General features: G+C 41.0%; 1 protein-coding gene across 1 annotated transcript in view; it reads right to left on the bottom strand.

Moving 5' to 3' along the window:
• dock1 (dedicator of cytokinesis 1) overlaps positions 1-25902 on the bottom strand; it is an 870017-nt gene that overhangs the window by 739756 nt on the left and 104359 nt on the right. The window lies entirely within an intron of this gene.

Genomic DNA, 25902 nt, shown 5'->3' with positions numbered 1-25902 from the left:
GTTACAAAGGGATTTGGAAGTTGTAGAGGGAAAGGTATTACTTATATTAAATAGGCTGGAATCAAAGAAATCACCAGGATCTTATAATATTTATCCTTGATTCTTATGGAGATTTCTGTGTACATGTATAAACCCCATGACACATATTTTTTAGGAAGTCACTGTACACTGATGTAATTCTGAAGAACTAGAAAATTGCATATCCAAGTAAGTACAGGCCAGTAAGCTTAATGTGCATCACATGAAAATTAATGAAAGGAATTATTAAGGAAAAAAATTGACCAACACATGGCTAGAACAGGAGTTTTACTGAACAGCCAGCATGGGCTCAAAAGAGGGAGATCATGTTTTACTAACATACTGGAATTCTGTGAGGAAGCAACAAAAGTATATGAGTAGAGTGGTGCATACAATATTATTTATCTTGACTTTCAGAAAATTTTTGATAAGGGGCCACATGACAGGTTGAGCTTGAAATTAAGAAAGGTGGGAGTTCAGGATATAGTGCATAGATGGGTGCAAATCTGGCTCAGGCACAGGAAACAGAGGGTTATGGTGCGAGGAACCCTATAAAACGTGGCTAATGTTAAGAATGGTCTCCCACAATGGCCATTGCTAGGGTCACTGCTATTTTTAATATTTTTTGAATAGGAATACAAATAACAAGCTGGTTAAGTTGGCAGATACCAAGCTAGACGGTTTGGCAAATAATCTAGAATCAGTTGAATCATTACAGAGAAACTTGACCAGCATAAAGACTTGGGCAGATTTGTGGCAGATGAAATTTAATGTAAGTAAATGTGAAGTATTACACGTAGGAAGTAAAAATGTTAGCTTCGAATACTCAATGGGAGGTCTGAAAATCAAAAATAAACCTTATGAGAAGAATTTAAGAGATGTAATGGACTCATTACTATCTACTGCCAGACAGTGTTCAGAAGCCATTGAGAAGGCCAATATAATTTTAGGTTAAATAACATGATGTGTAGAGTACAAGTAAAGGAGTTTAAGCTCAAGCTTTATAACACACTGGTGAAGCCTAATCTGGAATACTGTGTGCAGTTTTGGTCTCCAAGCTACAAAAACGACATAGCAGCACTGGAAAAAGACCAGAGAAGAGCGACTAAGCTGATTCCTGGGCTATAGGCGATGAATTCTGAGAAAATATTAAAAGAGCTGAGCCATTTCAGTTTAATCAAAAGAACATCAAGAGGAGGCATTATTGAAGTGTTCAAAATTATTATGGGAATAAGTAAAGTGGATTGTGACTGTTACTTTAAAATTAGTTCTTCAAAAACATAAGGGATACAGTTGGAAATTTGTTAAGGGTAAATTTCACACAAACATTAGGAAGTTTTCCTTCACACAGAGAACCACAGACGCATGGAATATGTAACCAAATAGTGTGGCAATGTTGGCCAATTTTCTTTTTCTATAACATCACCAAGTTTCAATCAAATCTGTCATACCATTTTTGAGATTTGGTTAGCAAAAACTGAAAAAAGGGAAATATCAGAATATTACAAATGAGCCTTCTTCAGGGAGCAGCTAATAGGTTACAACCTACAGATGTCCTGCAGCAATGAAAGTAAATTAAGCCTTTCAATTTGAAGCAAACAATTTGCACAGGTGTCCCAACTTCTGTTGATTACTTAAAAACCCTCTGTTTTCTTTAAAGCAGACTTGGAACAGACTGTGTTACTACACCGTCTCAAGTACTACCTGGACAATATTCCAGTTATAATGGCAATTAAAAAATTAAAAGAGACAAAGCACCATTATGCTTAGAAGCGTAGTCCTTTCATTTAGAAAAATTGGGAGAAAAAAAAACAAAGTGTCAGTGAGCACAGTTACCTACACAATCCAAAGGCAACTGGAAACTGGGAGAAACAATTAGGATGAGATCTGGCAGACCCAAAGTCACAACCCAATCAGAAGACAAGTTTCTGAGGGTCACCAGCTTGTGTGGTAGGCACCTCACAGCACAGCTGCTCCAAGAACAGCTAAACGGTAATTGAAAAAAGCAAGACTCAGTTTCTATTGTGAAAAGGACAACACAGCAATCAGAGTTTATACTGCGGCAGAGAGGTTTCATGAACTGAAAATACTTTGTATAAATGTATTTTGCCATTCTGTATTTTGTAATTCAGAATGTCCACCAGTAATATTTTTTTAAACTGTGTGAAACTTCACTCAGCACATCAGATTGATGCTTTGGTCAGCTTATACACAAATTGGATATAGACATATAACATTATTTACATTTTTGGTGCAGTATATCGATGGAAACAAAACAATGGTAGAAATTTGCCAGTCATGAGAAATTTTCGCGTGTAAGTTTTACCGTGGTTTAGCTCATTAGAAAGCTGCCCTTGTTATTTGTCAGAAAAGTGATGCAGTAGTGAGGTGAGGAGTGGGCATTGTTACCTTCTGACACAATGTATGATACGATGGTACAACTCTGGAGATGCTAAAACACAGTGAAAAAAGAGCAGCCACATTGCCTCACATCCACACAACAAACAACATGAAGAACTGGTTATGAAAAAAAGTTGAGTGTTCAGGCCACTTAAGGTTCAACTTCCTATAGCTAAATTTGAATGTTCATGTGCATTATATAATGTATACCCTACATGTCCTAAAACTGATACTGTTTGTTTCAGAAACTGTCAGTATTGCAGAAAATGTATGCTATAATAATCATCATGGGCACAGGAATCAGATGGTAGTCGGGCTCAAGCGACATTTATTTTAATATTATAATTTGTATTTTTCATTGTTATATTTTGTATACTGACAACACAACATTATGTTTTTTTTTCTTGTCAAAATTTAAAATTTTGAAGGGGCTCAATTCAAACTGAGTCAATTAAATCAGTTGACTGAGCAACTAAAACAATACAGAGATGCAAGCAGGGATTGCTTGTCCACTGCCAGTATATTATATACAGTATTTGCTAAATAATACAAAGAGTGTACAACATGTGTTTCGCCCTTATATACTGTATAGCATATCTGGTAGGTTACCACCCAATTAATCAAATTAAGTTTCAGACCATCAGAGGCTTCGACTGAGGCGCTGACATCTGAGGTTCAATCCCCGTAAGGGGATGCAAAAGTGTGTACATCTGACAAGCCTCAATAAGGGCAAAACATGTGTCATGTACTCTTTATATTATTTGGCAGATACTGTATAACATATCCTCTCACTTGCGAGAAGCAGATTATAGATATATATATTTATATATTGAGTACATGTGTGTGTGTAAACTGTATATAAATAAATATGTTGTGTTTATTATAGTTATACTAAAAATGAATTTGCTCTGGAAGGCATTTAACATTTTTAATTATATTGTGATATAAATTTTTGGCCATACCGCCCACTCCTATATACAGGTTATGTTACCCGATTTCTCAGAATTGAAACCTCCTCCCTCAATCCGGAAATGGTTAGTTGGATGCTCAACTGTATCCGAGTCCATTACATTCAGAGGATTAATACCAATCTTCTGTCATTTTATTTAGAACATGAATAGTGCTGTATTAAAAAGCAATTATACTCTCTAGCATGCTTTATGCATTGAGAAATCAGCAGGAATGTAATGCTTTATTAATTTAAACATTTTCCGAGTACTGGAAAAGTACCAAAAAACAAAAGATTGAAACATTACTGTACCAGTATTTTGATTGAGGCTCCAAACATTTTCTGAAATTTTCTCAAAGAGTCAAACTGCAGTTGTCACTTTTTTGTGGGATTACTTTTAGCCTAATATTTCTGGTGAGCTAACAATCTGAGTGAAACAATGTGTTTCCCTTTGTAAAAATAAAGGAAAGACTATGTCATTAACACTAGAATTACCAGAGTCTACGAAAAAACTCGTAGATCCGGCCCACCTTAAAACCGTTCTCCCCTCTCTTTTGTCTTCTAAATGTGCCGATTAAGACGAGCAGCAAAAAGCCAGCTATTCCATCCCCCACCATTGCATAACGTTCACTAAGTTTTCCCAGCTCATGTCTTGTTTGATTATCTGGGAGTGACTGAACTAGAGTTTTAGAGTGGAAATAATAGATCGTTATTTGGAACACATGCAGTTCATGTGTGTTCCGTTTCTACAATAATCTGTGTAAACACATTGTTAAAACAGAAACTTTTTCATATTTTAGTAATAAATGTTACAAAATGTAGGCATAAACTATAGAATGTGTGAAGCCTGACGGCCAAACATCAAATAAACACTTTCACAAAAGGTTCAAGGCTGTAACAACACCGTCCGTGGCGTAACGCTGAGATTTGCTGACTTGGAGTACAGCAACCCTGCCGTGCTATAGAGACGCGAGTTCGATTGCCAGCTTTGGAGAAAGTGTTTTTTTTTTCCCCTCAAACGGACATAAAATTTATAAATTGGTATGCATTGTAAATCATTAAGTTTAAAATGTCAATTGCGGTTATTTCTGTTGATTAATTCATGCTTTTTATTTAGAGTCAGAACAGGAGCTTGTTCAGCTTATTCAGCTTCTGATCTGACTCAAACAGCGCCAGTATAACTTCACACCCAACCTGACGCTGTTCGTTTTCAAATAATATTGCATTACTTCGACGATGTTTTCTGATTGGTACTATTTGCGTCATAAAATGATTTCTTCAAAACGTCACATATATTTGTCTCTTTCTTTTTTAAAAATGTGCGTTGTAGCACGCAGCAACTGGCCACCTGCATGTTCTTGCGCACACTGAATAAGACAGCGCTATATGCAATCATCAGATTCAAATGTTAACAGCTAATAGTTATATAGCACGGAATGGAAATCAGCAGTTCTTAGCATTGCACCATGCAAGTTGTCATATCAACCGCCTACTGTAACTTGCTTTCTTTTTTCTTTGGTTATAGTCTTGAATAAAAGTGCACTTGTTTTGTTATACTTTTACATCAACATATGTTCCTGTGTTTGAGCTACATGGGCATGCTCAAAAAATACACGTGTAATGCCACGAAAAGTGTATGCAGACACTTCAGTTCGCAAGCATTGGTACGATAATGCAGTCACAAGTACACTGCAGAGCTATAGCGCGTCTTTATGTGAAAACAGCAGTGTCAGATGGGGAGTGTCTGATGATTGCATATAGCGCTGAAGTTACTACTCTTTACTATGCTTTCCTCTGCATGTCCTGGAGTACAAAAGAAACAGCATACAGCAACATGTGGGGACTGGCAAGATTGTGGGGGAAAAAAAACACATGGTCCTATGTATCGTGATACACTGCAGACCTATAGCACGTCTTTATGTGAAAACAGCAGTGTCAGGTGGAGGGTGGGGTGATGGTAGGGAAGGATCCTGAATGCGACAGAGAATGAAAAGTGAATTAAAAAAAAAAAACAAAGCTAACCTTTGCAAATATCATAAATTACACCGGCTGTTACAGACTGAAATCAAATGTATCTTTTTATTCTAAAACAGTAAAAATAAGAACACTTCACAAAAGGGAGTCATGCAGGATCGAACTCGTGACCTTCTGATTGCCAGTCAGCAACTGATACTGTTGCGCCACGGCGGCAGTCATAGTAAATGAGTGTCAATGTCGCACACTAAGGCGGCTTTTTTTGGCGGCGGCTTTTTTTTTTTGTACCTTTTGTGAAAGTGTTTCTTTGATATTTGGACTTCAGGCTTCATACATTATATAGTTTATGCCTACATTTTGTCATTTGTTACTAGAATATAAAAAACGTTTCTGTTTCAAAAATGTGTTTACACAGATTACTGTAGAAACGCAACACACATGAAATGTGTGTGTTCCAAATAACGATTTATTATTTCCACTCTAAAACTCGACTTCACTCCCAGATAATCAATCAAGACATGAGCTGGGAGAAGTTCGTGTACGTTCTAAGTCGGTGGGGGGATGGAATAGCCGGCTGCTTGCAGCATGTCTTTATCAGTACATTTAGATGACAAAAGACGCTGGCGGAGAGGTGAAAACGGTTTTAAGAAGCGATTTAAGGTGGGCCGGATCTACGATTTTTTTCGTAGGCTCTGATAATTCTAGTGTTAAGTTACCAGATAAATTCATGCCATTGAGACAGGGAGAATGGTGTTTAGAATATATAAAAACTTTTACCAACGAGAGGACTATACTTCCCATTAGGCAGCAGGAATGTGCTGTGGCTGAGGACAGGCAGCCTGAGTAAAGGTATATTTGTAGCACTGCAGTGCTTTCAGGCACTGAGCACCCAAGGATTCTAACTCTTTGCATTATTCTTTTAGGTAGCTCAATGTCTTTAAAATGATTGTCCCCTGCTGTTACACAAGTTGGAATTCTTTTGCTCCGCTTAAATGGTGCTCTGAAGCTGGTCACTGGCATTATGAAATGCCTTCTGATATTGTGGGTGACTGATCCCCAGACTAATGCAACTTGTAAGTAAAGATGCATACTTTTTGCGGAATGTCCTTTGCACACTTGGTAAGAAAGGGTAAAAAAAAAAAAAATGCATTATAAACCAAGCCTCAATTTTTCTATAATGTGACTTTTTTTGTTCAGAGGATGGTAGAAAAAGATCAACTGTGGGCACTGTATTTGAATGAGTAATATTAATAATTAACTTCTACTGTTTCCTGTTGGTAAACATTCGTTCAAATCCATTTTCTGATCAGGTAGATCTAATTTTACAGTTTGGCGCCTATAAAAGACCCTGATTTGTAACAATTTCAAAACATCTTGGAATTAATCACCTTAATAACTTTGCAGAATACCGCTACAGCTGCAGCTATCTATCTCTGTGAGATTACATAACCTAATCCTGCATTCCAAGCTAAAAAGTATATGTTGGTAATATAACAGTACAAGGGGGCTCCGCCCCCTGCTCACTTCGCTTGCCTACCCCCGGCGTTGGGTATCCTGAAATACATTACTCGAGCTCGTTCGTTTTGGAGCCGTGCCCGCATTGTCCGCGGCATTTCAGACACGCATTGTAGGCGCCTCCGTTCATTGAGTTTATCCAGGCGGCCTCGTTTTTGTATATCCGTCAGTCGAGCTCGTTCGTTTTGAACCCGTGCCTGCTTTGCCACCGCAGTTACAGAGGCGCACTGTAGGCGCCTGCGTTTATTGATCGTATCCAGGTGGGTCGCGTTCAGGTTTTGTTCGATCTCAAGCAGCACATTATTCCTAACTTCACTCCGCAGTAGTGCCACGCACAATATGGCGGTGACGCCTGCGCCTTCACCACGCAGTAGTGCCACTCACAATATGGCGGTGACGCCTGCGCCTTCCGTATTATGTCGGGTTTCACCATGCTGTGTAGGCCCCTTTGCCTTTCGTACTTTCCCGCGCCTTCAGACGCGCGATGTAGGCGCCTGCACCTTCCGGGTCTGCCTCCGCTGTGTGGTGTGGACGTTTAACTGTCGTATTTTTCTGCTTTCATATTCTGTTTCTTGCTGTGCATATGTTTCGTGCCTAGGTTTTTTTGAAGCTGTTGAATTCCAGTTTTCATTATCTCTAACCTGCTCTCCATGTGTTTGGTCCCGTTCTTTAACCTCTTTATGACGTTTGACTTTGTTTTCTATTCTGTCTTTTATTTCTGACCTCGCTTTATCCTGCTTTTGTTTCAATGACACCTGGTCCGTGGTGATTATATTCTCCCTTTTTCGAGTACTAATTTCCATTTGTTTGCGATACTGTGATCTTTACTGTACTGTCAATAATGCATCACTGTAATGTGATCCACCTATGCTGTAGTTTGGACGTCTGAGGATGACGTACGTTTAATACGGAGCATCCGCCCGTGTCACTCTGGGGCCCCCCACTGTTAATACGGAGCTCCTTCCGTACTATTATGCGGTGCATTGTGGACCACTGCAGACTCCGTGGTGTTTCCCGTTTCACTTTGTAGCTCGGCCAGTCAAGCTGTTTCTTTTTGGAGCCGTGCCTGCCTGGTTTGCGGCATGTCACACGGATCGTAGTCTCTCCCGTTTCACTCTGGGGCGGGGGGGGCTTTGTGTGGCGCCTGCGCACTATGTCTCCTGCGTCCACGGGCATGTCCCTGCGTCCATATCCGGTTTACCATTCTCGGTTAGCAATATAGATATGGTGGTAATCTATACATATTAATAAAAGGCAAAGCCCTCACTGACTCACTGACTGACTGACTGACTGACTCACTCATCACTAATTCTCGAACTTCCCGTGTAGGTGGAAGGCTGAAATTTGGCAGGCTCATTCCTTACAGCTTACTTACAAAAGTTAGGCAGGTTTCATTTCGAAATTCTACGCGTAATGGTCATAACTGGAACATATTTTTTGTCCATATACTCTAATGGAGGAGGCAGAGTCACGTATCGCGTCATCACGCCTCCTGCGTAATCACGTGAACTAAAAACAAGGAAGAGATTTACAGCACGAGTCAAACGCGGGAATGAAGGTAAATGACGTTAATTTTTGACTGTCTTTTAATACTGTGTAAGCATACATATTAACACATGTGCAATTAAACGTGTGCATTTACGGGGTGATTTCTCAGGCTTAAAAGCTCGCCTTTTAACAAACGCGAGAACAAAGGTAACTGACGTTGTTCACTGTCTTTTAATACTGTGTAACCATACATATTAACACATGTGCAATTAAACGTGTGCATTTACGGGGTGATTTCTCAGGCTTAAAAGCTCGCCTTTTACTAAAAAGGTAAATGCAAAACTATTTTCAATCATTCTATGATCTGCTTCTCACAACTGAAGGCACCGTGGCTGATGGTAAATGACGTTAATTTTTGAGTGTCTTTTAATACTGTGTAAGCATACATATTAACACGTGCAATTAAACGTGTGCATTTACGGGGTGATTTCTCAGGCTTAAAAGCTCGCCTTTTATCAAACGCGGGAACAAAGGTAAATCACATTCTTCACTGTCTTTTAATACTGTGTAACCATACATATTAACACATGTGCAATTAAACGTGTGCATTTACGGGGTGATTTCTCAGGCTTAAAAGCTCGCCTTTTACTAAAAAGGTAAATGCAAAACTATTTTCAATCATTCTATGATCTGCTTCTCACAACTGAAGGCACCGTGGCTGATGTTACGTCACTTGCTGTCCAACCATAAGCGTTACCTGGTAGGTAACCGGACACTCTCTTCACTCCCTTTCGGGAATCGAACCTCTGAGGTTTTCGCTGCGAAGCGCGGGTATTTTGCTAGTCTATATATATAATTCACTAAGCCAGAAGACAAGTAGCCGACCATGGAAAGCACGCCGGAAGGGGCGTGGATTCACTAAACCGCCGACAAGTAAGACGCCAATGGCGCACGCAGGAAGGAGCCACGCCCACCAACTCTTAGACCATTGGATACGACGAAAAAATCACAGTCACGCCCACCAACTCGGACGCGACGCCTCGAAAAACATACCGTCATTTCTGTTTGTCTGTGCCCCAGTCCACTTGCAGCTCTGAGCCATGTTGACTTTTCATTAGTCAACCTCAGTGGAATCTTGGTTCACACAGAGGCAGCGCCACAGAGAGACAGAGGCACACACAGGCAGCGCGAGAGAGAGAGCCGTGCGCACACACAGGCAGCGACAGAGGCACACACAGAGGCAGCGCCAGAGAGACAGAGGCACACACACACACACACAGAGGCAACGCCAGAGAGAGACAGAGGCATACACAGGCAGCGCGAGAGAGAGATGCACACACACACAGAGGCAACGGCAGAGAGAGAGACAAGCGCGCACACACAGGCAGCGCGCGAGAGAAAGCCACGCACACACACAGAGGCAGCGCGAGAGAGAGCCGCGCACACACACAGAGGCAGCGCCACAGAGAGACAGAGGCACACACAGGCAGCGCAAGAGAGAGCCGCGCAATCCTTTAAAACTGAAGTTAAAACACAATGAAGGAAGCAGTCTTTAAAAACCAATAAGCCCTGTGCCTCTTTTTCATTAGCGTCTCACCTGCTTCAGGCCCTGCAACAGTCGAGACGCTCTCTCTGCAGCTGACCTTCTCTGTGCCTGTCTCCACTACTGTCAGTCGCCTGATTAAAAATGGCCTTTTGAAGGTGAGCTATGGACCCGCTATACCACAGGAACACATTGCCTTCGAGCCTGCTCTCGCTCACTCTTAACGTACCGGCTTTCTCTCTCTCTCTTCACTCGCTCGCTCGCTCGCTCACACACTGCACAGGGGAGAAATGCCCGAAGCACGAGTCTACCCTGAAACCGTTTCAGCCACACTTCCACGCCCCTCGCTACACTGAGTGCGATGATTATTTATTTAAAAATGGGCTTTTGAAGGGGAGCTGTGGACCCGCTATACCACAGGATCACCTGTGACATTGCCTTCACATTGTTTTCCTTTTATTTATAATCCTGTTGAGCAGATCAGACACCCAGGCAAACAACACTGAATAATCAATAGCTGCAACTACTTTGCCCGCCCCCACTCCTCACCTCAGTCGGTTTCGTCTCTGTTCAACAGTGTTTGCCAAACTCGGTCCTGGTGAACCCCTGTGGCTGCAGGGTTTTGTTCCAACCAGATTCCTAATCATTAATGCCGGTGAAACTCATCCGGGATAAGTCGGTTTTTCAAACACAGCCATGTAGCAGATTAGTCTAGCAAGATGTAATAATCCGAGATGAATGCGCTCCCTCGCGCTGAGTGAAAAGCCAATATATATTGAGTCTACAAAAACATGATCAGCAAGTCTTTGATAGGCTGCAACAAAATGATGAAAGAACGGGCGCATTTTTTTCACACGTTAGTTAGTTAATTAGCAACTCGAAGGATTTCAAGATATAATATACACAAGAGGTAACACTGCAAAAGCTGCCCAAACCAGAAAAGACAGCTGGCAAAAAGTGGCTGACAAATTAAACGCATGTGCATTGTACTTACTGAAAGCATCATTACGGATTTTCCAAATGTTAATTTTTTTTCCCTCTGCTTAAAAAACACTGAAAAAGCGGCGCGGATTGGTTTGCAGTGTGTAAAACAGTTTGTTTGTCGCGGATAATTTGCTATCCACACAGGGAGGAACCGGGAAGTGAACCCACAATCTTCCACTGTCTCCTTACTGCAAAGCAGCCGTACTACTACAGCGCCACAAGGCAGTTAAAGAATGTACCGGGCCACATGTTCATTTTTTCCCCTGTGCTTAAAAGACATTAAAAAACTGTTTCTCAACTGTGACTCCGGAACAACTCAGTATGTGAAAAGCGGCCAGAATCGCAAACAACAATGAAAACTCTACGTGACTCACAGGTAATGATGGGCCGCTCGATACTAAGGTTTCGACACTGTGTCGAGCTTTCGAAGCACTGCAGATTTTAATACTTGATCGAATAATGACATCTGTGATTTAAGGATTTCACATTTTCTTTCTCAAATGTGCTTACCTATATCATGGCAAAGTACAGGGATAAACCTTTATTTTCTGTCTACTCCGTTTTAATTAAGACAGACCAAAGAAAACATTTAAGGCTATTAAATGTGATATCAAGAAAAGATCAGGGTTAATTATAATACTAATAACAGGAGCGATTATAATGATACAGTGCAAAAGTAAGTACTAATTGAAAGAGCCAGGAATGCATGAGGTGAGACGTCTTATTTTGTTTAACTCTTGCTATCGTATAGTGCATTCTGCCTGTCGGCGTTAATTATATTTATATTTTTTAGACATCAGACACTAGAAGCTGCTGACGAACCCTTCTCTTCGTTGTCAGTCTGTAGCTACGAAAAAATAAAAGCAATACGACTTTTAACAGACGTCACTGAAGTGTATCATAAGTTTCTGTAACGTTAATGAAAATGGCCAGGAGGTGTCACGAGAGAGGTGAGTGTCAAATGCTTCAAAGCTTCGATACGATTTCCGACACAATTGCTTCAAACGTGCTGATGCTTCGCGAGGCTTCACCCCGCCCATCACTACTTACAGGTTACTGAACAAGAAATCAGCAGACTAGCATGATGGATGGGGCGTAATGGGCGTCCTTCCCCTCTCCTCCAGATTTTTCAAATGTTAATTCTTTCCCTGTGCTTAAAAATCATTAAAAAAGCGGCCTGATTATGCGGCGTATGGTACGCCGCGGGTTGGCCAGTATTTTATAAACTGCAATGAAAACGTTTTAACAGGAAATGTAACGCATTCACAAATGCAGTTGGTGTCAGGTGCCTCTATAATAAGAACACAGTGGGAAAACGTGTTTTGATGCTTATAAGTTCATAATCTTATGCTTATAAGTTCCATATTAACTCATGAAATATGCTTTTGATTTAGGCAACAGAGTAAGCCAACATACAGCATGTGAAAACCATAATACCTGTAGCTTTTTATTATGTGCAATATCACTTTCAAAAAGTGATCTTCATAAAAGACAATGGTAATTTCATTTAAAAACAGGCTACCATAGATACTCGCGTATTAGTCGATCTCGCAGATAAGTCGAGTGTATTTTTAAGCCGAAAATTACGAAATTTGTTATGAACCGCATATAAGTCAAGGGTAAAACTTGACAGCTTGCGACCTTTAACACTATGTACCAGCCAACAGGCACACGCGATCGTATCCGCTATATGCCGGCTTGCTCCGGCGACCTTTAACACTATGTACTGGCCCACAGGCACTTGCGATTGCAGCCGCTAGATGCTGGCTTGCTCCGGCGACCTTTAACACTATGTACTGGCCGACAGGAACGTGCGATTGCAGCCGCTAGATGCCGGCTTCCTCCGGCGACCATTAACACTATGTACCGGCAGTCCAGCCAGTGCAATTGCAGCCGCTATATGCCGACTTGCTCCCGCGACCTTTAACACTATGTACTGGCCGACAGGCACACGCGATTGCAGCCGCTAGATGCCAGCTTGCTCCGGCGACCTTTAACACTATGTACTGGCAGTCCAGCCAGTGCAATTGCAGCCACTATATGCCGACTTGCTCCCGCGACCTTTAACACTATGTACTGGCCGACAGGCACACGCGATTGCAGCCGCTAGATGCCAGCTTGCTCCGGCGACCTTTAACACTATGTACTGGCAGTCCAGCCAGCGCGATTGCAGCCGCTAGATGCCGGCTTGCTCCGGCGACCTTTAACACTATGTACTGGCTGACAGGCACGTGCGATTGCAGCCGCTATATGCCGGCTTGCTCCCGCGACCTTTAACACTATGTACTGGCAGTCCAGCCAGCGCGATTGCAGCCACTAGATGCCGGCTTGCTCCGGCGACCTTTAACACTATGTACCAGCCGACAGGCACGCGCGATGGCAGCCACTAGATGGCACGTGGCAGCTAATGGTATGTTTGTTATCCAAAACCTGCAAAAGCTAATGCTCAAATTCAAGTATTTCACAGTTTAAAGAATTATTTAATGAAATTAGAAAAAAACTAGCTAATTAGCAATAGTATTGCTGGCTTATAATTATTTCAAAGACCATGGGAAACGGCAGATGACCTGTGACTTAACACCGTGAAGCGTTGAGTGTACAATATAATTATCCAAATTCTATGGACAATTGTGTTGCCCCGTGGATAAGTCGACCCTGTTTTTTTGAATGAATTTTAAGGCATAAATTTTTCGACTTATACGCAAGTATCCACGGTAGTTTGAGTAGCCTGTCCAGATGGTCATAATATAAGTATTAAAATCATACTACATTTCCACATAAATATGATGTGAATACTGCTGCATTATGTACACTACTAAATGTGAAAACATAAATCTCTTGGATTAAATACTTGTCTTAGACAAGCATATGAAAAATTATAGCTGGTCATCATTTGCAGTTAATGTAATCACAGTAACCTTCAGCTTGGGTAAGAAAATGTATTTTGATTAATCACAGCAAAGATTTGGGGTTTTGAAATGTATTTAGGTGTATAGTTAATACAAATATTAAACATTCATTCATTTTTGTTAAAATATTTACAAATGTTTAAAAGCAAATTGTGAGTTAAATTTTACTTGACAAATGTTCCTTTTTTATTATAGATGTTAACTGTATAATGTCGTAAGTAACTTTACTCCAACAGCTTAGTGATGGCTTTACAATATGTCAAGTTACCAATAAAGACAAAACAGCAATCTACCCCTGAAATAACTGATTAAGGCTTATATGGTGGACACTGGATATCTTTGTTCAGCTGGGATTATACCTGGAAATTCAGAAAAAAACAAAAAACATTTCTGCTGTATTTAAGCAATAGTGTCTTCTGATTTTCTCCCCCAATGCTCATGATCCTTTAAACATATCTGCTGTTCATATGCATTTTGTGAGATCTGCACAATCATAGATGTATTGAGATGTAGATGTAAAGCCAGGGCCAATACACAACAAGAAAAGAAGCTAACTAATAAGGTGAAAAGCACAAGATCAGAATCAGTACTCTACACCTTCTGAATAAGTATAATCATTATCTGCAATCTGTCTCACTTGCAAATCCCACAAAACCTCATTAGAGGCACTTATTGTACAGCTATCCATTTTTTTCAATGGAGGTTTTTCAGCTTTACCTTAGACAGCAGTCTACAGGTATGTACTTTGAATAAAGACACCTACAAGAAAATTAAAAAAAAAAAAAAAGCAACTTTGCTACAGTCTGTCCAAACATAAGTGATGAGAATGAGTACTTGGGCACCCAAAAGTGCACTAGCATACTCAAAAATGTAACCAAGTACTCAATGGTTAAAGCAGAGATGTACAGTTTTGAATACCATTGAAATTCGAATCCGTTTTAATACACACCAATAAATACACAGATAAATACAGTGTACTTGACCTTATCACAATACATTTTAATGGGCAAATCAATATGTAGTTAAATGGGTGTAGAGTTGCATGTACTTATTGTTCTGAACAGGTAAGAAATTTGAGTGCATTCCAGCTTTCCAGACAAGCTGCATTATAGTCAAATGTACACAAATTTTGTCAGTGAAGACAATGACATGGAAGAAATGCAGCAAGAAGACATTTTGAACAACTTGACCACAGAACTGTTATCAGTGAAACCTGTGCCAAATAATTAGGATACCATAACATGTGTCACCACCTTTCATTTAGACAGAAAATGTCTAAAGACACTGATATGTCTAAGCCCAATACTTACCAAAGCAGCATTACTTCATTCAAAATATTAAACAAAAGTGTGACAATATTAGACTGCAAAAAACCATGTAGCTAGTAGCTGATCTGGTTGCTCAAGACATTCTACCATGCTAGCTTTGTATAAGGGGAAGGCTTCAACCTCCTTAGCGACAGACCAGAGCATCACTCAGGCTGTAAAAAAAAGCACTAATAGCATTAGTAACGAGTGTCACTTGGGCAACGGCATAGATGTTGGCACATTTACAGCCCGAGTAATCCTCGTGTTTTACGTGAGATACAACGTTAGTGCCAAGCGTTACTCCGCCAACGGTATAAGCTTGTCTTGCGTAAGCGTCCAGCCCGAGCATTACCCGGGCAACGGGGTAGACATGTCTTCTCCTAGCCTCATAGTGGCGTCTAAGAAACGCCTCTCAGCAGTGATGACAAGGTGAATCTGTCTTCAGGCAGTGAAATTGAAAAGGACAGTGAACACAAAAGTGATTCTGGTAAATCCAAAAGTGATGCTTGTGTCGCTTGAACACGTGCAGGGTGCTGTTCATATTATTATTATTTGCATCATTATTATATTTTCTACACTTCTGACATTGTAATTTTAGTGTTTTGCACATTTTATAGTACAAAGATGAGATTTAATAAAAATTTAAATAGTCAAGCCAAAAAATGCAACTTGGGCGGCATGGTCGCGCAGTGGGTAGTGCTGCTGCCTCGCAGTTAGGAGACCTGGGTTCGCTTCCCGGGTCCTCCCTGTGTGGAGTTTGCATGTTCTCCCCGTGTCTGCGTGGGTTTCCTCCGGGTACTCCGGTTTCCTCCCACAGTCCAAAGACATGCAAGTTAGGTGCATTGGTGATTCTAAATAGTCCCTAGTGTGTGGGTGTATGTGTGTGCGCACACCCTGCCCGGGGTTTGTTTCCTGCCTTGCGCCCTGTGTTGGCTGGGATTGGCTCCAGCAGAACCCCGTGACCCTGTAGTTAGGATATAGCGGTTGGATAATGGATGGATGAAAATAAAACTTTTTACAGTTTTTTAAGACAAAATGTAATGCTATGGAGGTTAAGGAACACATGCATTTCATTTACTCCAAAACAGTGCACCCTGCTGTTAGGGACAAGAAAAAAGTGGATAAACTGCCTGCCTATTAAACTAGGTCATCCTGACTTCAGTTGTTCAAAAAAATTTATATAATATATTTAATTTTAAATTTCGTTTCACTTAAGAAGTCTTATATCTTTTAACCAGATATTTACTTAGGACTTTTAATATATTAAAAGATTGCGACTTTACATAATACTTAATGGCAAAAGGGTGGTTCCTACTATATACCATTAATCTGTATGTTAATAGGTGGAAATTAAAATGTTAAATGATAAAAGGAACTGTTCTTTTTAAGACTAATCGATCAATCTCTAAAGAACTGTACTGTTCACATGGCATGGCTTCACTGGCCAGGCGTAAATAAAGGACATCTATGCTGGAGTTTATATATAGAGATAGCTCAAGATTCTTCTTTATCTACGAAGTATTGTCTGCTACACAAGATGAAAAACCATATCAGATAAGCTTTATCAAAAGAATCCAACCTCCCATTAAAGCTAGACTTTCAAAGACACAAAGTGTTGGTATCGCCGTTGACTAATGGACCTCTCTAACCACTGATTTTTATGTTACAATAATATTACACTTCACCAATGAGGAATGGGTCAATCAGAATGCATCACAAAAAGCTTTGATAAAAGATAGAAAGCACTAGGGCTGGGGATTGGCACTGATGTCCCAATTCAATCTGATTCCAGTTCAATTTGATATTGATTTTATCTTGACTGAATTAGCATACACCATTGGATACATTTGAAGTGATGGCTTTTTTTGAGATTAGTTAACCATGCATAGAGAGCATTATTATAATGAGACCTTACTTTATTTGAAGGGTGTTTACATAATGACTTATACATAAACATGTAATGACGTTTAAGAAGAAATACTTGATTAGTAATGAACAGTTAATATCAGTATTTGAAAGGTGTGGAAGAAATCATCATTGCTCTTTTAAAACTTCTTCACATCACTGCACTCATTCAAAATTCACCATAATTTAGCTAACATATATATTGACAGATCAGAGTCCAGAGTTTGGGAGGAGGTTCTCCTTATTTTAATAAAATGCAATGGTGTCAACTTTATAAAACATTTATATTATATTGCAAATAATATTATTATAAAATAATCAAATATTGCTTCTTAAATAAAAAATGTTATTCAATAACCTTCACGCATTACACATCTGCAAGTAGACACCCTTCAAGTAAACTGTTTTTCCCCTACTGGACAATTAAAATAATCTTGAATTAGTCAAAATTAAAGATACAGTGGACAGACAATTCTACAAGTTACACATCTCTTCAGTTGCTCTGAGTCAGGTGTGACAGGCATGCAGCGAGCTTGTCTGCAACACATCCTCCACAGTTGCCCTGTCATTTCTAATGTATACAATTCATCACGTAGGACTCTGCTGCCCTGGATGTTCAGCTGTTGCAAGTTAGGGCTACTCTCTCCACTGACCTAAGAGAAGCTTTGCTTAAGATCTTTATAATGCCTAGGTACAATGACTTCATTCATTTGCTTTCTGGTTGATAGAACATATCATCAGTTTGAAAACCTGTATTATTTGTCAAACGTCCTCATTTTCAAGAACAGTATGTGGTCTCATATTTTTATAGATAAAAGCTGCTATTTTTGGGCAAAAGGCAAATTATACGGAAGGTTGGAGCTACCCCATATCTCCAATGTAGACTGTTTAGTCTCTACTTGTTTGGATATCGACTGAGATTACTTTTATGGAAGATTTCAGGATAAATTACTTCTCAAATCTGTTGTGTTACAGCAATACTTATCTTCTGAGCTGCACAGCTTACATATGGCTTTGCTTTATTCCAGCTGTTGTTTACCAACACATTGTTTGAATCCGTAGGAAGTCCACACATCTGCTTAAAGTGTCCCAGGCACGGATTTCAGTGGAGGAGGACACACTATTATATGCTGTCCTACCAGCAGCTGGACCCTTCTCAGGTAGTAAAGTGCTTCTTCTGTAGAAAGCTTTAACAGGTGCCTTAGTGAAGTCTACTGGATCATAAAACCAAAAATGAAGAGAAGCAAAAATCTACATATCATAATCGAGCAGGATAGAGATTCACACAATCGATCTTGAGACTAAGAATCAATACTGAATCGTTTAAAAGAAAAATAAAGATTAATCTGAAAATTTATATTTTTACCTAGACAGCACATAACACTGATAATTACCTGATGGCGGCAACAGAAAAATGGTTGGAGACATCTGAGAACATGGTAGCTTGTGTTCATGATAGCACAAGCAACACAGTTTGAGCAAATCATGATATGCAAGAATCTATACCATGCTCTGCCCACAAACTCCAGCTTGCCATTAATTACTGCTTCAAACTTGCCAGCTGCAAGCAGTAGGCTGTAAACCCACTTTCACCATAGCACAATAGCGAAAATAACAATTGATGAGAAACAAGCTACTCTTTCAGACTGGAATATCAATAAATTATCAGACTCAAGAACTCTGCAATTGAGAGATGAACACTGGCAAACAGTTTAAGATTTAACCCCAGCTTTAAAGACTCTTAATTGTGCCACAGCAGTACTGTGCAAAGAGGACAATGTGTGCATTTCAATAGTGTATCTCATCACAAGCAATCTTCTTACCAGATATCTCAGTGTATAGGACAGAGAGTCCAAGCAAGTGACTGAGACTATGAAACGGCACAGTGGGCTTGCAAGTTGCTAGAACAGTGCCGCTGGTTTCTGAAATATTAATTGCGAGACATAAGCATTTTAAGTTTCTTGAGCCTATATACTGACTGAGTGTGACAGAGGGAAACTGAAGAACCTGTGAGACATGGTTTCAGACCCATTCCATGATGAAGATGCCTCCTCATCCACTGGAAGCAGATGTGCCACAAATGAATAATCGTCATTTGCTGCAGCATTGAACATTCTCCTTTGATAGGATTATGGAGCAACAGATGATTTACAACAAAGTGAGCTGGAAAACTACTCCAGCATTCCCTTCATTACAAATGGGAAACCCCTCTGCTATGGTGCAAGGTGAATCAAGATTGCTACAAAAGGTGTTCTTGCCAAACATTTTCTTTGTGTGCCTGCAAACTCTAAACTAAATTGGTCAAATGCACACTTGCCTGTCTCTAAAGTAGGTGGATAGATTGGTCTTTTTAAATAAGAACATGTAGTATAAGCACAATTGTCTTTTCTATTCCAAATTTAAGTCAACTAAACCAAATGAATGTTTAGTAGCCCAACAGCACAAGACTAGTTTTACTTTTTTTCTCAAAGCATAATGTGTACATTGAGGTTTCAGTAAATAAGCAAAAAAGTAATTTATTTAGTCAGGCAAGATAATATTTTACAATACAATATTTGAATACAGTTATTTGCTGGAACACAAGACTGATAATTACTATAACTGGTAATGCTGACACAGTGAATTTTAAATCCAATAAATCTGGTTTTAAAGGTAAAATTGCTATACAAACATGTAGTAGCGCTACTGAAATCTGAGTTTCATAACTGTTAATCCAAAAGAATGAAACATGTATTACTGTGTATATTGGCCCTAGTGTGTGCTTGGTGTGTGGGTGTGTTTGTGTGTGTCCTGCGGTGGGTTGGCACCCTGCCCAGGATGGGTTCCCTGCCTTGTGCCCTGTGTTGGCTGGGATTGGCTCCAGCAGACCCCCGTGACCCTGTGTTTGGATTCAGCGGGTTGGAAAATGGATGGATGGATGGATGGATTATGTGAAAATAATCAAGCCTGAAAAGAACCCACAAGTATTGAATTGTTATTATCAAAATTTTACCGCACTTAATATCATATTTTATATATTTCTTTCTAGACAAGATTTCATTAGAAGTGATAATATATTGCTAACAGAACACAGTATGTGCACCAAACTGGTTGAAGATAATACTCAACACTTTGTGAAAAACGTCACTTGTCAACACAGTTTTAACAAAATCTACTGTCAGCTTTCAAAGAGTGCGGACAGTGCTAGAACAAAAATAACATGCAACACATCTGTAAACTCTGAATGCAGACTCCAGGAGCAAAAAGCAGAGGAAGAGGCTGTCTGTGCACATTATTGATGTGCATGATAGCAATTGGCACGGTGTATGCATGAAATCACAAGGAGAAGCAATGTGTAAAGATACACAAGCACAAAGAGACAAAAGGCAATCATACCTTGATGTAGCTGCACTAAATCAAAAAGGGATATTCCATTCCTCTGTCAACAGCAAAAACATCAGTATTAAATTAATACTTTCAGTGTATATATGGGTCCACTCTTTCCATATTTACACCTTTTAAGCTTACTATGACACTATAAGAATTAGGTTATGCATGCAGAGAATCACTGTTTTTGTGATTTTAAATGATACATTCATTTGAAGACTGTAGTTTACCTCATTTTATTTACCACTGTTCTCTCCAAACCTCAGGAATAACTTTATACTGATATATGCAAATAGAGAAACTACAATTATTTTAATTTTTTTTACAGTACTTTTCATTTACTTTTGTTAAATTTCATGTTGCACCAGACAAGAATGTTCTGTAAACATTACAATGATTATGATTTTTTATACATAAATTGGCAGATAAAGATGAACAACCAATGAAAAGGTTTAAACTTTTTGGGTGAAAGAATTCAACTGTTTCAGTAAGTTAACAATATAATGAGAAAACAAATTTGCAGTAATCAAAGCACACATTTAGAATGTGTCACAATATCAGCCTCTGGCACACTAATCCACTTATGCAACACAGAGTGGCATTTGAGAAGTGGCTGAGGAGAATGACAGCACAGCAATAAAGGCTGTTTGTTTCTAAGGGGACCATAAGCAGACATAGTTCCTGCCACAGATAGCTGGAATTCACTTCACAGGTGCTATTTCCTTTAAAGATGAATGCTTAGAATTCACAATAGTTTGGCAAAAAAAAAGGTCTGGAAACATAAGCCCTGCATTAATGAAATGTGTTATGAAATTATATTATTTTGTACAGTATTTTGATACTCTGTGGTATGAGTCTTAGTGTAGCACAGCAAAAATAAAATATGCCTCACACAACTTAAAAATAAAATATAATGTACAGAACAGCCAACTTTTTTGGACATCCTACTTTGGTATTTAAGTAAAAGGTTATATGAGTAAATGATCATTGTCTTCCTTTGGATATTCATAATTAAAAAGTAGTACTTGAATATTTATTCTGCAATCCAATTTCTTAAATTTTTTTTCAATTATAGGATCACAAAAAGCCAGAACCTATGCCAGGAGCAAAGAATTACTTAATAAAAATAAGTTCAGCTCTATCACACCTTTCTTATGCTAACTTTATTAGGATTTTACTCTTCAAAAACTTCATACTGATGCAATATGTCTTCTGTTAACTCGTTCATAACAGCATGCATATTATAAGCATTCCATTTATGTTAGCACTGCTGCAAAGGTTTTCTATACCAAATGCTTTCTCCACATCTATCTGTCTGGTTTGTTTTAGCTTTCACAGAGGTTGAGTGAAGAAAAAAATTTAATATCAAAACTGCAATTTGCAAACACTAATATTAAAAGATTAATTGGTCCAACAAATTACAAACTTAGGACTATTTCCTCAACTCCAGCTGACCAATAGTCCTTGATGGCAGATTTAGAAATCTCCATACAAACAAATTGATCTAACCAAGAGAAAGGCAAGAAGCAAGATTCTTACTAGGACTAGTTGTTAAAATCCCTAATTCTTCAGCACAACACTTGAAAGGAGAAGTCATCTTGAATGGAGTGAAATTTGCCACAGAATTGTGTGGTGAAACCAATGCGACACATCTTCAGTTGTGTGCCCCAACTTCATTGGGTGTTTCGGCCGCTTATCACAAGACACCCTCCGCCGGGGTTGGCCCACCCCTGGTTGATCAGGCCCGGGTGTATGTAGCATGGTGACACCACTCGATCAATTGGCAGCCCATGTTAAGTCCCTACGTTTCAGCCACAGCCAGTGACTGCTCCGTTCCGCTACAGTGGCAAGCTCTTTAATTGCCTTCCGTTGAGCCTGCCCTCTGATCCCTACTTCCTTCAATAGCCTCGTGGTGGAACTGGCTACAAACCCTCTGCATCCCACCTCCACTGGCCACACTTTGACGTTCCAGCCTCGCCCCTCTGCTTCAGCTGCTAAACTGGCATATCGCAGCCTCTTCCGTTCGAATGCCTCATCGATAGCATCCTCCCATGGGACTGTCATCTCAACGATGAAGACACGCCGACAGGACTTGGACCAGAGCACAAGATCTGGACGCAGGTTAGTTGTCGCAATTTCGGGTGGGAAGGTGAGCCTCTGATTGAGGTCCACTCGCAACTCCCAATCCCGGGCTGGGTTCAATGGACCATTATCTTGAAGTAAAGGCTTGGTCCGCTGTTTCTCCCCTTCCCGCATGAAGGTTGTTCTCTGTCGGATGATACTTTGTGCTTCTAGAGGCATGGCGTTAATGTTTATTCTCTTGTTCTCCATTTCATCAGCCAAGCATCTCAGCACTTGGTTGTGGCGCCAGGTGTATCTTCCTTGAGTTAAGCTGGTCTTGCAACCCACCAGTATGTGTTTGAGGGTTGCTGGGATAGCACACAGGAGACATGCTGGATCCTTTCCATGCCAAAGATATAGGTTGGTTGGGGAGGGCAAGACGTCGTATGTGGCTCTGATGATAAAACTTAGTCTATTAGCCTCCATGATCCACATCTCGCTCCAAGTAATTTTCCTCCTCTCCACACCATCCCACTTCATCCAGCGGCCTTGTTGGGCTTGGGAGACCACCTTAGCACACCTGGCTGCTTCCTCCTGGCGGAGGACCTCCTCCACCACCATTTTCCGCCGCTCCATTGGAGTAGCCTTTTGCCATGCGGGTGTTAATGCTTCGAATCCAAAGCCCCCTCTACCATGTTGGACATGCCCCACTACGTCCCGGTGTCTGAGGGCAGCCTTTGCCTCCGCAACTACTGCCGATGGCTTCCATTTCCTCCCTGTTGCTAGGGTTGGAGCAGCACCTCTGACAACTGAGCCCCGGGATTCTGTGAGAGTCATTTCCAGCCTTGATTTTGCGCATTTGTACTCCTCCACCAGGCTTGAAATTGGCAGAGAGAGGGCTCCGTTACCATACAGGCCAATGCTGGTGAGGCACCTCGGCAGCCCAAGCCATTTCCTCACTTGTGCGTTCACTAGTCTCTCCAGCCGGTTGGCCTGGGATAATGTGGCCTCATAGATAGAAATTGGCCACATGAGCCGGGGTAGTAGCCCAAATTGAAAGCACCACAATTTCAGCTTCCCTGGAAGGGCAGTGTTATTGATCTTATTTAGGCCGTTGATTGTATCCTGCCTGAGTTGTTCCACCTGCTTCGAGTCTTTGAGCTCTGCACTATACCAACAGCCAAGGCTTTTGATAGACTTCTCCAAAACTGTTGGTATTGGTTCGTTGTTAACCTGGAACCTCTCATTGGTAAGCTGGCCTTTGACTATTGAGATACTGCGGGATTTGCTGGGTTTAAATTCCATTCGTGCCCACTTGATGTTTTCCTGAAGTTTATTCAACAGACGTTTGGTGCATGCGTTTGTTGTTGTTATTGTTGTCATATCATCCATGTATGCCCTGATTGGGGGGAAACGCAAACCAGCCTTCAACCGTTCCCTTCCAACCACCCATCGGGAGGCTCGAATAATGAGCTCCATCGCCATGGTAAACGCCAGTGGAGAGATGGTACAGCCCGCCATTATGCCTATCTCAAGGTGCTGCCAGGCCGTTGTTCTAGTCTGTGTTGTCACACAGAATTGCAGGTCCTGGAAGTAGGCTTTGACCAGCCTTGTGATTCCCTCTGGGACTTGGAAGAAATTGAACGCCGTCCACAAGATCTCATGCGGCACTGACCCAAAAGCATTGGCAAGATCTAGGAAAACCACGTGCAGATCTTTCTTCTCCTTCTTAGCTGTCTGTATCTGGTGCCAGATGACATTTTGGTGTTCCAGGCATCCTGAAAATCCTCTTATCCCTGCCTTCTGCACTGAGGTGTCCACAAAATTGTTCTTCTGCAAAAACGCTGAGAGTCTCTGGGCCACAACACTGAAGAATATCTTTCCTTCCACATTCAGGAGGCTGATCTGGCGGAACTGATCAATGGTTGAAGAATTCTTCTCTTTGGGAATCAGGATACCTCCTGCCCGCCACCATGCCTTCGGTATGACTCCTTTCTCCCATACCACCTTCATTAGCTTCCAGAGGTACTTCAAAACGCCTGGCGCATTCTTATAGAGCCTATATGGAATGCCATTGGGCCCAGGGGCTGAGGCTGCTCTTGCCCGCTTTACTGTCCTCTCAACTTCGCTCCATGTAGGGGGCCTTAATTCCAACTGGTGCTCGGGTGGTTGAATTGGCAGCATGTCATCTGGAATCCTGGCTGGCACATGCCTCTTGTTATTGGAGTAGGTCTTCCTCAGGTGCTCCTCTAGTTCCTCTATAGGTGCTTTTAGGGTCCCAGTTTTCTCCTTTACAAAGAGATCTTTAACAAACTTATGGGGGTCTCTATAGAAGCAAGTCCTCATTCGTTCTTCCCTCTTATGTTTCTTTCTTAGGCATTCTGCTCTTCGCAGTGTTGCAATTCACTGCCTAATTTCGCCCTGTAGCGCCTCAAGTCCTTTCCTTTCCAATTCTGTGGCCTTTTTCCATTGTTTTCTCAGTTTCCTTCTTAATTTCACCAGTCGTTCGATCTCTTGTTGTCTCCTGGACTTTAGGTTGGCGGATGGATCCTTCTGCGTCCTAAGATTTGTGCTTTTCGCCCCAAATCTGTCTGTTCCATAGCTGTAAATGATCTCCCCGATCTTGTCTAGCTTTCTTTCCACGCACCCTTTCAGCCCTTCTAGAAGATGGACGATGTCCGTGTCTGTGGTTTCCCACTCATTTTTTTGGCAGGATTTAGGCCATAAGATTTGAGGTTTCCGTCCCTTCATCTTCCACTCTACTGCTATCTGTGGCTGGATGGGTTCTGGACTCATGAGCATTGGCGGCTCTGTGCTTGGATGAGCTTCGTCTGGGGTTCTGATACCCTGTGGACTGTGGTGACTAGCCTGCCACTGGGCTTCACTCGATTGATTTGCCCTACCTCTAATGAAGTAGTGGTCAATGTGAGGCCCCTCGCAACGCTCTCTCAGGCACTTTTTCCTGCCCTGGTGGATCTTGAGACCCTTTTCTGATGTTACCTTTTTCCAGCCACAGATGCAGCTTTGAAGCCTATGTCCCGCCCGTTCTATTACTCCATCAACTCCTGTGCTGAACATTTGATTCATTGTCGATTCCGTTCCAAAGTCTGTTACCGTATAACCCGCCGTCGAGTCATCTTCCGCCCCCGCTCTCGCAGACTCAGGGTGTATTTTTCCTTTTGATCTTGTTGTAGCCATTATTGGGTGGATCCAAGTCACTATATAGTGCAAGGCTCCTGATAGCACGGGTAGCTAACCCCGTGCCGGCCCCTTTGGGGTCTATTCCCTTCTGCCAGCAGTCTTTTCAAGCCGTCACCAGGTCTTTCCCAGGTTGTCAGCTGGCCTTTCGCAGCAGTCACTGGTTTTAACACCAGACATCAGGATTCTTACTAGGACTAGTTGTTAAAATCCCTAATTCTTCAGCACAACACTTGAAAGGAGAAGTCATCTTGAATGGAGTGAAATTTGCCACAGAATTGCGTG

Source organism: Erpetoichthys calabaricus, chromosome 2 (genome assembly GCF_900747795.2).
Source record: "Erpetoichthys calabaricus chromosome 2, fErpCal1.3, whole genome shotgun sequence".
Lineage (NCBI taxonomy): Eukaryota > Metazoa > Chordata > Cladistia > Polypteriformes > Polypteridae > Erpetoichthys > Erpetoichthys calabaricus.
This window is presented reverse-complemented; position numbering and strand designations above follow the sequence as displayed.